A 14,459-nucleotide genomic window follows, 5' to 3' on the forward strand; every position below is an offset into this window, starting at 1 on the left:
TTACCTGAATGAGCACAAATCCCTTGCCAAGGTTACCACACATCATCCACTTAGTGACACTGCCACATGTAGACGGAAGGAAGGAAGGAAGGAAGATAAAGAAAAAAATACACTACTCATCAACATCATTTCGCTTTTAAGAACTAATGACCAGAGATATACTCTGGAGGGTTGTAGGGACCAACAATCTACTAAAAACAAAACAAATAACTTACTGATTAACTTACCAATGCAGTCACCTCTCCCTGGATCCTCCTAACTGGAACCTACTACTATGAACTTCTCTACAAATGTATTCAGTACAAATACAGGTACAATTTTAAATTTCAAGACTCACAAGAGCAAGTTTCAGAATACTGAGACTAAATGTGCAAAACTGGGGCTACATATACCAAGTCTGAGATAGTTGTGTCTCGGGAGTATTGCCTTTTCTCCAAGGTATACTGATATTGGAGTTAGTATACACAAGCATTGGAGCTGTTTGCCTACCTGCAAAAATGACTTCAAATATGAACAGATACTGCTAATATTTTCTGTTACCCTTTAGCTTTATTTTTCCCATAATTCTTGGACTGGTTATTAGGGTCTACAAATTATAATATGAAGGCTCATAAGTGACAATAGTAATGTTACAAGGTATGACTGATGAATTCCTTTGGCCTTCTGCAAGCTTCTAGGGTTACACAAAGCACAAATATAAATTTGGTGGTTTGTAATTCATAAATACACCCTTCCCAAATACATCCACAGCACCTTTACTACAAACAGATTAAATAAGTGAAAGAACACTAACGAAAAAGCTGGACATGAGAGAATAACTCCAGTTGCAAGAAACATTAGGACTGAGGTTGCAGGCATTAGGATCACTCAGCACACAATGTTTTTCCATGATCCTACCAACATCAAGAAAAAGATGAGTATGGACAAAAATGCAGGGTGATGGAGAATGGCATTCCTCCTGTAGCTGCAGCTATTTTAACAGGTCCAGCTTAATGGTTAGTAACAATAAAATTAATCTCAAATGAAGTTCAAGATGCAAGAATAGTTAGTTATAGAAACTTCCCAGCTTAATCCTCCTTGGTTCCTGTTCTCCAGGAATGGTTATTTATGGTGTTCCTTTTCATCAAGGCCCAATAATCTGTGCTTGATACTCAAAACTGTACAATTTCTAGTCCTGCTCAAGTCTGTCGGAAATTAGACTTGATGCCAGTAAGTGCAGGTTTAACCCCCGTGTTAGGGGCTTGCCTGCCGCTATCCACATAAATTACTTGTGCAGTTTTGAGCCCATTCCTTGTCTAGGATCAAATTACTCACTTATGATGAAACAGAACTTGATAAAATGTACTACAACCACAAGAACATGGCCGTAGGTGGAAGAATCCAGACTTACAGGCAACATCTGACCTGCAATGCTTGACAGCAGCAGCTGCACAAATATCCAAACAGGCATTACAGAAGAAACTGCTCAATGTGCAGACAGCTCTGATGGGAGTTTACTCAAGGATTTTACTTACAAAAACATACTTCCATATTTGACATAGAATAATTTGGACAGGCATTTTTATTAACTATTTCACTTCAGAATCATGAAATATCACAATCCTGAATTTCAGAAAACTTCATAATCTGGAAGCCCCAAATCCTGAAAATTCAAAATTCTGAATCCCAAAAGACTGAAAACACACAGGATACATATACTGACTATGAGAACACAAACCAGATCACATTCTACCAAATATAAGCAGGGGGCAAGCCACCCTGCACCCCCCACACCCCCTGCTACTTAAATATATCAACTCCAAGACTGCACTTCACTACAATATCATGAGTTGTGTTGTAGAATAGCAAGTTAAAAGGGAATGTTACTAAGGTTACAACAGGCAGTCATGAACATGTGATGGTATGTTTGCCATTTTTTTCTGTGGAGTGCAATCTTGGCGTTTACATAGTTAATTAGCAGAGGGGTGTGCAGCCCCCCACATGCAGGGTGCAGGGGGCTCACCCCCTGCCCATACTTGCTGAAAAGTGCTATTCTTTGTCTTGTACGTGTTTCTCTGTGTCCTTGTACTGGAATATTGTCATTCTTTGTGTCCTGCATATTTTCAGTATTTTGTGATTCAGGATTTTGAGTTTTCAGGATTATGAAGTTCAGGACTGTGATATTTCAGGATTCTGAAGTGAAACCTTATCAACATACAGTGATGGAAGCAGATAGCTGATTTTCATGTTTTATGCCATGAAAAAACAGGCCATGAGTTCCAGCCCCACATTGGTTGCATGAATTCAAGTTAAATTCCTGATGCTCCAAATCATTTTAAGAAGAGTATTGCAATCTGTGGTGCCATCACTAGAAAAAGTTATTTAACTGAGGTCCAAGTTCCCTAAGTTGGTAGCTGTTTGGGCAAAGGTAAAAGATTTCATGGTACTTACTGAAAACAGTAAGTGTTCTTAACTTTTATTAAAACATAAATATATACAGAGAAGCAAAAGGAAAAACAAATCAGCTAATAGTATTACATTTTGACCATTGTGTTATTCCCTTTCATATTGTTCATTTTATTACATAAAATCTGCAAATATCTACTATTCCAGATCTTTTAAAACAAAATTATCACTACTTTATCCATGCGATTTACATGACTTCTAGCTTTGGGGAGAAATGAGTTGGTTTGCTTTACTAAGTTTAAGCAATAGCTGGGCACTGTGAAGCCAGTTCTCAACAGAGGTGAAGGATTCTTGTGTGATTTTAAGAGACATGTCCAACTGTCTGATGAGCATACAAGTGCCGAACCATCAACATATTGCATAATAGATTCTTGCCTAAAGGATCATTAATGAAAATGTACACGAAAAGTGGGTCATGAAATCAAGCTTTGGGTACTCCAGTGGTGACAGGGAGGATAGGAGAGAAGGAATGTTACCATTTAACAGTTTGTTATCTATCAAACAAGTAGCTTTTAAACCAGTGCAGTGAAGGGGATAGCCCAAGGTGGAGCATTTGTTGTAAAATTTTGCTGTGCGAGACTGTACCAAAGATTTGGACAGATTCAGAAATAAGAAAGAGAAGTTTACCAGATCCCTTGCTCATTTTTATACTACCCATGAAGTATAATAATATAATAGTTGCATTATGGCCTGGGCAAAATTTGTGTTGTGTACAGGTTAAGAGCCGTTCTGTCAGGAGGTGGTAGAGGAGTTGCTTATGGACATATTTTTTTTCTAAGATTTTAGAGGGGACAGATCAGCAATTGGTCAGAAGTGGGAAGTATATTATTTTTTTCCAGACAGACAGTAAATAAGATTCCTGTATGGATCTGTTGATTAAGATACTTACTGGGTAAGATAATGGCTTCTGCTGCCATCTTGAGCTATTCCAGTGGAAGGATGTCAGCAGCCATGGAGAATGGTTTTAAGTCTTAGGAGCATTTTTTTTATAGTGGCTACTGTTACAGGTTTTAGGGTAAAGCTGTTAATGTCCATGGTCAAGAATTGTTTAGGCTCTAGGTTTGCCGTGGTTGGGAGGGTACAGGAGGGAGCTGTAGTTGGTTTGTTGCTGTATGAAGTAGGGTAGGGTGAAGTGCTATTGGTGAGGACAGCTATGCTTCCTATAAAGTAGGTATTAAACTTTATAGCGGTTTCAAGGGTTTTGGGAAGGACAAGGGTCTTTTTGTTTTTTGACCCACAATTAAGTATGGTATGTAGTGAGGACAAGTATTTATAAGGGTCATTTTGGGATGAAGTTGTAGTTGACCATAGTATTGTTTTGTCAATGTACGCTGTTCTTTTAGCTTGATTTCCTTGTAGCACTATTTTATTTTTCAGAGAGGGGGTATGATTAAGCCAGTCCTTTCAATCCTTGTCTCTAGTGCACGTAATGGTTTTACTTTGGGAAGACAGCAAGGGGGAGTGTGTTGCTTTTACTCATCTTTTTTTTTTCATAGAGGAGCAAGGCTATTTATTTGTTTAAGAATAAAGTATTGGAAGTTGTAACATCCTCGTATAGTGGAAGTGTTTTTAGTAAAGACCAGTTAAAGTAATTCAAGTTATTGCTGAAAAAGTCTGTTGAATTTAGTGAGGTTTCAGGTTGCTTTGAGTTTACAGGTATTAGGAGTAGAGGTAAATTGTATGTTTGTATGCTGGGAGTTTGGGTAGATTCCCATCTTAGTGTATTTACTGGGGTTTCAGATTGTTATCCAATCAAGTATTGTGCCTTTATAAGTGATTTTATTGTATCTACTAGGTGTTCTGGTAAGTTGAGTCAGGCCAGACAGACTTATACATGAGGAAGGACAGTCTTACATTAAACTTTGCCAATCAATATTGCCATCTCCCAGTATAATGTTTTCATAGGTTACAAGGTTATAGGACTGGATACCCAGGAGAGAAACTCCTTGAGTATCGGTATGTTATCTGCAGGGTGGATTTAGAGTATAATACAAGTGTTTTGTTGTTTACTTTTAACAGTGTTATAAGTATTTCAATTATATGAACTTTGGGGATGACAACAGAATAGAGGGAAGGTTGTATGAGATGGGTTAGATTAAGGCTACTCTACCTCCTTTGTTGTAGGGTTTATCAGATTGCATAATGTTGAATCCCAGAGGCTGCACTTCTGTGTCTTTATACTGGGTTTAAGTCATGTTTTGGAGACTGCTATAATATCTGGGGTATGGAATGATCCAGGTATGCATGTCTGTGATTCTGTTGCACATCCTAAGGAAGATTTAATCTTACAAGATTTATTTTTTTACGGGATATTAGGGTTACTCGGTGGAGTTGGGTAAGGTTTTATGTGGGTGTCTGAGTGGAAAGTGTTTTCATATATAGTCCATAGGAGTCAGTGGAGGAGAGGTGAGTTTTTTAAATGAAGAGGTGAGTTGCCTGGGTTGTTATGGTGCTTAATATTGGTAACATTTAAGTTTAGGTTTGGATTTGCAGGGCCAGGACTGGAGAGAATATCCCCATCCATAGGAATCTTAAGAGTTATGAAACATAACTTTCTGAGAGCATTTTAAAAATAGTTAAGCATTTTCTTTGTTTTGTACGAGGGGTAGAGAGTGAGATGGATTTTACATATAAGGCTGAATTTGTGGAAGAGGTTAAAGTGGCAGGTTGAAATGTTGGTATTACTGTTGTAGAATTCTTGATTAAGTAGGAGACTGGATGTAGGGGTTGTTAAGGTATGTTTTAGGGGAAAGTGGTAATCTGCAAGCTTCAAATTTATTGCTACCATGAGAGACAGTATTATGACTAGAAGCATGTTGATTACAGTAGTAGTGAAGAGGTAAGAAAAGAATGAATATAAGTTATGAAACAGATTTTTTTTTTTGAGGAAGTGAAAAAGGGGTAGGGTGTGAAGTAAAACTATTTTACTGCAGTTGGAGCAGAGAGGGGGTATATAGGAAGATGTGAAGGATGGTATGGTATAGAGAAGTGAAGGTGCAATTACATGGGGAGAAATTACTTGTGATTGTATGGTTGATAGTAGTGGGGTTAGCAGCAGGGTTTGAAAATGAGGAATTAGAAAGTGATGGCTAGGTGGTAGGGAAAATAACAGGAGCAGGGCAGTATTATGTTATTATTATGTGTAGGGGACATATGTATTGAGAGGAGAACAAGATTTAAATTGTGTCTTAGTAACTGGTAAACTTAGCATTGGTGATATAATAACTACAGAGTAAGTGGGGATTGGTGGGAATTGGGGGTAAGGTGGGGAGAGGAGTTAGCCTGACCCTAGCAAAGGCAAACAGAGTGGGTTCCATCTAGCAAGAATGTGGTGGAAGTCCAAAGGAAGTATAGTGAAAGTTTTAAAAAATGTGAAGTTGTCTAAGATGACATCTTAGCTTAATTTAGCAGAAGCAATTCAGAATAAAACGGAAATGGAAATCAAGTCAGAAGCAAATAAAAATCAGATAGTAACAATGTGCAAACAAAAAAAGAATATAAGGATTGGATGAAAAGGAAAACAATTTGAAATTCCACAAACATAGTGGCAAGTATAGAGATCTCCTGAGACAACCTCATGTTGATGAAGATCTGATGCAAGAATGGTTAAAAAGAGGTGAATTGATCAACTAAAACTTAGTACAGGAAGAGATAAGATAAAAACAGTTATGTATAATCAATCTGCAGGGAAGTCTCCAGAAGCAGATGGCATACCTGTGGAAGTTAGAAGGGAAGAAAGTGATAATAATAAGGAAGATTTTGTTTAACAGCACTTTAAAAGGAGGGGAAGAACCAGCATCTTGGAAGAAAGCTGTGGTGGCTGTATTACCCAAAGAGGGTAAAGATCCATCAGGCACAGCCTCACACAGACCAATTTCAATTTTAAACCAAAATCATCATGTGTTTAATGTCTATAGTAGCTAAAAGAATAGAACAGTGTTGCCAAAATTGATAGATATGGATCAATGTGGTTTTGTGGAGGTTAGGTCTATTGTTGATGGGTCTTGATGCAGAGAAATCATTCGCCAGAGTAAACTGGAATTTTATGAGAAGGGAAATGGGATAACTTGCATTCCTTGATACAATAATAAGGTTACTTGAAGGTTCAGAGACAAGAATTAAAGTCAGGCATATCAGCCAGAGAAACAGTTGAGGACAATAAAAATAAAAAGTTAAAGGAATTTATCTAGGAGGAAAAGAGGGCAATGTCCTTGTTATCCATTTTTGGAACATTTCAAAAACCCAGTTGTAACAAAAAAAATGAACAGATTATGTAACATCCGGCAGTGCTGAATAGTTATTTGACACAATGAGTTATTGTGCTGTTTCAGGAAGTAAATGGGCCTGTGAGTGATAATTCATGGGGAAATGCACAAAGAGTGCCTCCCGTTAGTTATAAGGGTGTGTGTTGTCCCACTGACATTGTACGGAAAACTGCAGAACTAATGTTAAAAATGGAACACTAACAAACTTAAGGTAACTAATGGCATTACACCCATACTGGGTTAATTTGCAAACTAGATGCTGCAGTGTTTTTTCTTTTTTGTTTAGCATTAATCATCATTTTACCAATAAAACTACATGTAGGAAATGTGCATGCTCTATAATATATGAGTACATATGTATGAGCTTTTTGCCACTACATATATAAATGTTCCTCTAGGGAACTTGGTAGAATGCAAAGTAGAAATTTATTGCCTTAATTTGGTTTGCAGAATAAAATGAAGGTTCAAATGGAAGAGTTGACGAAGTGTCCAGTGAGTTGAGAGGCAAGTTTAACTGCATGTGAGATCTCTAACAACTAGTAGCTAAAACAACAATTATGCAAGTTAGATACGCTCCTGAACCCCTCCCCCCCATCTGCAATCTTAATCTGAATTCCATACTCAATTTAAAACTCTTTTATCAAAGTTAAAAAGAAAATGTATCCTACATTTAATACTACAGACAGCTAGAGATTCGATGGTTGCTTCAAGAAGAAAGTTGTCTTCTCTAGTTGGTCCTGTAAATAACTGGAGTAAATGAATAAAGATTTTGTTTGCACAAGTTGAAAAAACATTGCTTAAGTAGTAGCTCATGTCATACAGATGAAATAAATTGATGAGAAAGTTGAAAAATGCAAGTAACAGGCTCTAGGATAGTCAGAATTTTCAAAGTGTCACAAGCAAGATGGATGGAGTGATGGAAGCCACTGGTACTAAAGAAAGTTGGGAGGTACCTGCTTGTAGGGAACTTGAAAATGTTTAATTAGAAACCATCTTAACTGAAATTCAAAAGGCCAATGGTTAACTGAAGTAATTGATTGTTAAGATAGGTAGTAGGGTGTACATACTGGCATGGACCTATTTAACCAACTAATTATCATTTTGGCATTGCAACAGAAGGATACGTTGGTGAAGGAGCAATTCAGTTATCTGCAGGGGAAGTTAGCAACATCCAGTTTTAAGTTACTTGAGCAAGAGCATGTAATTTGGAGAAAGAATGTGTGTGATTCGAGTTCCTGATCTAGGAGGAAGGCTGGAATATGCTGCATATATGAAGGACAACTTACTGACTAGGAATATCTTCCAGGCAAACTGCACTGGCACTGAACGAGCACAAATAGCTGCTTCACCAGTCCCAGTTGGCAGTCTGGATAACCTCAAAATATTTTGGTTTAATTTGAACCTTCTAAAACAAATTGTGTCACATCTTTGAAAGCCAGGCAAATTTTGGAAACATGAAAGAAAATATTTTCTGTTCAAATGTACATGTCATGTGCTCAACTGCTGAAGATTATGTGCAAGTCACACAAAGAACTTAAAAGAAGTTATAACAAGCCCTTTTCAAAGTTTCTTTCAAACTAGGGTGAGACATTTACAGATGCACGAGAAAGACCAGACAATCTGTATGAGTATAACTCTGTAGACTGAAATTCAATGTTTTAAAAAACGTGACAAGAACAACTGCAACAAAGGTTAGATTTTCAAAATCAGCTTTTCTTCTTCATATATAGATTGGTACAAAGGCTAGAAGAAAATAAAGACATTGGGAAACTGCCCCTGAGGTTCATGGGAGACTGCTAAATCTTTGCTTTTGGATTTTGCATCAAGTTATTGATGACTGCTTCAGTACTATCATGTTGCATAATTTTTTCACATCTCAGCTTATCATGATCAGCTCTTATCTGCTGAGTGAAATGCATGTTACAAGAATATAAGCCGTAGACGAGGGTAAGGTGGTTCACACAGCCTATCTAGATCTTGCCAAGGCTTTCAACACCATCCCCCACTCTGGAATTATAGATAAACTCACTAAACTAGGTATAAATCCCTATGTCACAAGATGGGTTGCCAACTGGCTCACTGACAGAACCCACACTGTGAAAGTAGCGGACTCCAAATCCGACATCAGACCAGTGACAAGTGGAGTACCACAGGGTTCAGTCCTGGGTCCTCTCCTGTTTGGTATCTACTTCTCTGAAGTACGGGCTAACACAGAAGGTCTTTGGCTAATGAAGTTCGCAGATGACTGCAAACTAGAAGCCATAATCGAAACTCCCAACGATGTGGACATCCTACAAAAGGGCCTTACTGAGACAGATGCCTGGTGTCAAAGCCATGGCCTCAAGCTCAATACCGAAAAGTGCATTGTCATCCCCTTTGGTAAAAACTCTGTACCCATGAACTACAACATAGGCGGTAGTATACTTAACACCGAAAGTGTGACAAGAGACCTTGGGACACAGGTGGACAGTAGTCTCTCCTTTGATAATCACATCACCACAGTAGTCATGAAATCCTTCTATGTGGCACACCTCATCATGAAAAGTTTCTCATCCAGAAAAAGAGAGGTCATTGTTCCCCTCTACTCATCACTCATTAGACCCATTATAGAGTATAACGCCCCTTTTTGTATGCACCTCACAAGACATCAACAACTGGAAAGGCCACAGAAATACCTCACAAAGAGGATTACAGGCCTCAAACAGATGCCCTACGCAGACCATCTCAAAAAACTCCAGCTTTACTCTGTCGCATATCGCCTACTTAGAGATGATCTCTGCCTAACATACAAAGCTATGGCAAACCCAGAGCTGTTGGACTTTCTCCACTTAATGAAGCCCCAATCCCTCCGAGCTACATGCTCTAGGGACCTAACCCTTGTCACCACAATAAACAGAACATGCCGGAGGGATAGATTCCTGTCCCAGAGAGTTCCCATACTCTGGAATAAACTACCTATCTATATCAAACAAAGCTCCTCATTAGTACTCTTCAAGAAAAATCTTGATGATTGGATGGGAAATAGGAAATTCACCCCCAGGGATCACTTCTGTGGCTCTGCTCGACAGTGGCACAGGAAAATAAATTTTCTTGAGTGGCAAAAGCCTGGGTACCTTTTTGGCTGGGCTTGTATAGGCCCTAGGGCCGATGGCCTAGTACCTACCTATGAACCTATGTATGGTTCCATAAGTGTTTGAAAGTTATTTAAGAATATATATATATATATATATATATATATATATACATATATATATATATATATATATATATATATATATACATATATATATATTCTCTAACCTCTATCACAAGAAAGCATAAATGTTTTTTTTTTTTCTTTCAAGGTATTGTAATGATCTTTCCCCCCTCACTTCACGCTAAATGTTGGTTTTCTGCTACCTTATTTTATTACCACAAAGTTATATCACCTTTTTTCAATCATTAATTCATTCCAAGGACAGCATGTTTTTTGCTGTCTCATATGTATCCAGTGTTAAACAATATGACTCTTGCTTGTCTGCGATTAGGGAGGGGATGTAAAGCCAGATCACATTTGATGGTGATGACCTGCTCATTGCTGGGTTACTTATACTTAGACTATAAGGACTAAAAACTTAAAGGCAATGCATAGCTACACTTCTAAAAGATTGTAGCTTAGAAAGTACTTATGAAGGTCACTACTTGTGAACTAGTGTTAGGGGTTACTTATCAGGAGTTATCGTCAAGGTTGAGTTTGGGAAGAACTCTTATTGGCTGAGATTGGGGAGCCTCAAAGATGGGTAATGCATGCTAAATATTTAATATGCTGGCTAGGCCAAATGGTTATTTGAAATGAGTTTGTTTCTGTTTGTGTGGCTACAGGAGGGACAGGGCCTCTGCATGTGATTAGCAGGTAAACACATGAGGGTGCTTTAATGGTCAGTTTTATCAGCTCAGATGTGTGGCTTCAACATGATAAAGTACCTCATGCATCAAAAGTAATAAAAAAAGGGGATTACCTTTAATACTATACTATACTTGACCTTCAGCTGAGTAAATAACTGGGACTTACCATACAAGCAGGCACTCTTGCAAATGAAGGTATCTCTACTAGGACATTTAGCATATTGACTGAGCTGCCACACTGTCCAGAAAAGGATATGAGGGACCTTGCTGAGGTGAAGTGTACAAAAAGCTATACAAGGACTACCTAGCACTGCAAAAATATGTACTAATAAAGAGGTCAATGTAGGCTTAATGTGGAGGGGTTATACCTCTAGATAATATGTGGAAATTCTTAGAATGTTAAGCGAGATGCTGATAGAGATGTATGACATTGAAACGGAGGTCAAAATGCTGGTGTACAAGACCATGTTAGGAGGACTTGAACATATCATTCCAAACAGGAGGGAAAGAAGAGGAAAAAAGGGGTGTAAGCAGTAGATTGTGAGGGCTAACTAACACTACTACTTTTTTTCACAGAGATGATTATGGATGGAATGGGCTACCAGAATGGGTGGTAGTGAGGGAATCCACAGAGACACTGAAGAGGGTATGGGACAGGCACAGGAAAAAGTAAAGGTGAAGGTAAGGATGGAAGTAGACTGTTAAGACACTTAGGGTGTCTCTTGCTGTTAAACAAATGTAATATTGCATAATCAGAGAATTACCATATCAAGACAGACAAAGTGAAGGTGAGATTAAACTGATAGAGTTCCGCTCTCCCCATTATAGAACTTGTAAAAAAAAAAATACAAAACCTATTAATCCTATATATTAAGCACGTGTTAACCGTGATGAAGTCTGTGTACGGGAGATTTAGATTTTAGATGGAATGCAGTTAACAGAAATAGCAAAGGTAATGACAAAAAATATATCTGATGTTACTGAAATGGTTTGTTGAAGCTTAAACAAGAGGTATGTACTTACCATAATGATGCATCTGTTTTGTCTGTTTTCATCCTTCCTACACCATTGGGTTTTGGGTCTGGCCTTGGTTCAGACTTCAGCCAGTTCACAGTCCTTGGATCTGTAGCTCAAGCTCCTCCCCTAACCCATAATCTTCTCCCAAACACCATATTACCTCATATTGAGTTTGTCCCCTGATATCAATATATAGGAAAGAAGCAGGCCTGAAAATAGCTCAAAACTGCAGAAAAATGATAGAAAAAGCTATTTGGAGTGCAGAGAAGGAAAGGACCAAGTAGGTACACCACCAGGTCATACCAGGAACCCATAGTATTATCTTCTACCAAAGGAAGTGAGAAGGAGGGAGTGTAGGTTGAGGAAGGATGAAAACAGACAAGAGAGGTTCATTATTACCCATCATGTAAACCTTCATGACTTCACCCAACTAGTCCAGTCGCCAACCAGGATAAATAAAAAGTCCAGCAAGCACACTACACTGGACTGGATACTAGTCAGTAAGAGCCCCCAGTCATATATAACAGGCTGCTTATCAGATAGCCTCAGTGATCACTCCCCAACATTCCTACTCAAAAAATACCTATACCAAGCTAAACCTGTCATCTACCGTCAAATACGTAAAAAAAATAAACTTTAACCCACTCACATTCATCTCCTCCCTCAAAGAATGTAACTGGCATCCTCTAAAGTACCTCAGTCTTGATGACGCAGTTGAATTTTTTAATACCACCTTCCTGAGCATCCTTAATTACCATGCCCCCATAAGACTTTCCAGAATCAAAGCACAACCCTCCCCGTGGCTACAGAAAACCACTAAGCCAGAAACGAAAAACAGGGATAAAGCCTGAGAGCACTGGCACAAAACCAAAACCCCCTCAACTAGACAGAAATTCCTAGAACTACGCAATACAGTCAAAAAGCTAATAAAACGGGACAAATTCCAATACTACCAGTCTGCCCTAGGCTCCTCCCAACACATCCCCAAACAATTCTGGTCCTCCATAAACTCCATCCTCCACCCAGGTAAAGTCAGTACCCCTCCTCCTAACATCCCTCACTCCTCAGAAAATATTGCTACCTCATTCAACACACACTTCACACAAACCATACTATCACTAGCTAAACAACACAACCCCCCTCCACTCCAACTCACACCTTCAACTAGTAATCTTCCCACTGCCTTCTCTTTTTCTCCTGTACCTACCTCCAACATAAGAAAACTCTTAACTAAACTTAAGCCCACCAGATTAGCAGCAGACAACCTCCCAAGTGAATACCTACAAATCGCAGCTGATGCTCTGGCCTACTCAATATCCAACTTGATTAACCGATCTCTGTCATAAAGTTACATTCCCACACTGTAGAAAGTATCGCATATTATTCCCCTCCACAAAGGCGGACCCTCCACAGAACTAACCAATTACCGCCCCATAGCTATTCTCTCTCCACTCTCCAAAATACTAGAGAGATGCATACACTCAGGTCTCAGACTACCTCCTTACTAACAACCTCCTTTCTAATACTCAGCATGGTTTCAGACAAAACCATAGCACCACCACTGCCTTACTCTCCTTTACTAACACTATCCTTCAGCATAAAAACAATGGTTATCTCTCCTCTGCTACTTTCCTGGACCTATCTAAAGCATTTGATATGGTCCCACACAAACAACTTGTCTCTGTCCTCAATAACCTATCCTTCTCACAATCAGTCATCAACTGGTTTCAGAGTTACCTGTCTGACCGCCAACAATCCGTTGTATGGCAGAATGACATATCTCCCCAACTACCTGTCTCCATAGGGGTTCCCCAAGGGTCCATCCTTGAACCCCTACTCTTCTCTGTTTTCACCAATAATCTAGCCTCTGCCACCAAACATGGCACACTCATACAATACGCAGATGACTCAACCATCATCTGCTCAGCCCAGTCCCTACCCAAACTGCAAAAAGTCACACAGGAAGCCTTTTCCTCTGTTGAAACTTGGTTATCCGATGCCCAATTAATACTCAACCCAAACAAAACTAAACTACTCATCTTCCAACCCACCAACATACTCAAAATAACTCTCACTTTAACATCACAGCAAAAGACAACACCACTATATACCCAATTGAACACACCAAATTGCTAGGAGTGGAAATAGACAAACTAAACTTTGACATTCACATATCCATGACCATTAAAAAAGTCCACAAAAAACTAGGAGCGCTATACAGAAATAAGCAACTTTTCACCAAAGAAGCAAAGATTTCAATAGCAAATTCCCACATTATCTCCACCCTACTTTATACCTCTCCAATATATATCAACCTAAGGCAATGCGATCTAAACAAGCTAGAGACCTGCTACAACAAAATCGCCAAATTCGCCACAGGGGCATCCTACCGTAGTCACCACTGTCTCTCACTTGCTGAACTGGGCTGGCTTGAACTCCCTCACCTCCTTCAATGGTATCAACTCTCACTCGCCCACAACCTAGTAAACCATCCACTAAATGTCCCATCCCTCCAGAATCTACTCCAACCCTATCACACCACCAGACCACTACGATCCAGCAACAAAAATCACTTGCAGATCACTAAAGCCAATAACTCTGCTGGTGAAGCACTATTCTCTTGCACCATAGCCAAATTATGGAACTCCCTCCCACCCACAATTACCTCCATACCATCATGCACCCACTTCAAAACTTTACTAAAAGCACACCTAAAAACATGCTGACTATGGCTTGCAACTCCCACTCTAATATCACCCACCCCATCCAACCACTACCTTTCTTTCCACTCCACTAACTACCTTGATTATAGCAAGCTCAGATGCTCATAAGCCAGTACTTATACAG

The 14,459-nt window shown here is 39.1% G+C and overlaps 1 protein-coding gene across 1 annotated transcript in view; it reads right to left on the reverse strand.

Moving 5' to 3' along the window:
* Positions 1-14,459, reverse strand: part of BNC2 (basonuclin 2) — a 2,846,732-nt gene that overhangs the window by 1,832,603 nt on the left and 999,670 nt on the right. The window lies entirely within an intron of this gene.

Source organism: Protopterus annectens, chromosome 2.part0 (assembly GCF_019279795.1).
Source record: "Protopterus annectens isolate FY-2018-M chromosome 2.part0, PAN1.0, whole genome shotgun sequence".
Classification (NCBI taxonomy): domain Eukaryota; kingdom Metazoa; phylum Chordata; order Ceratodontiformes; family Protopteridae; genus Protopterus; species Protopterus annectens.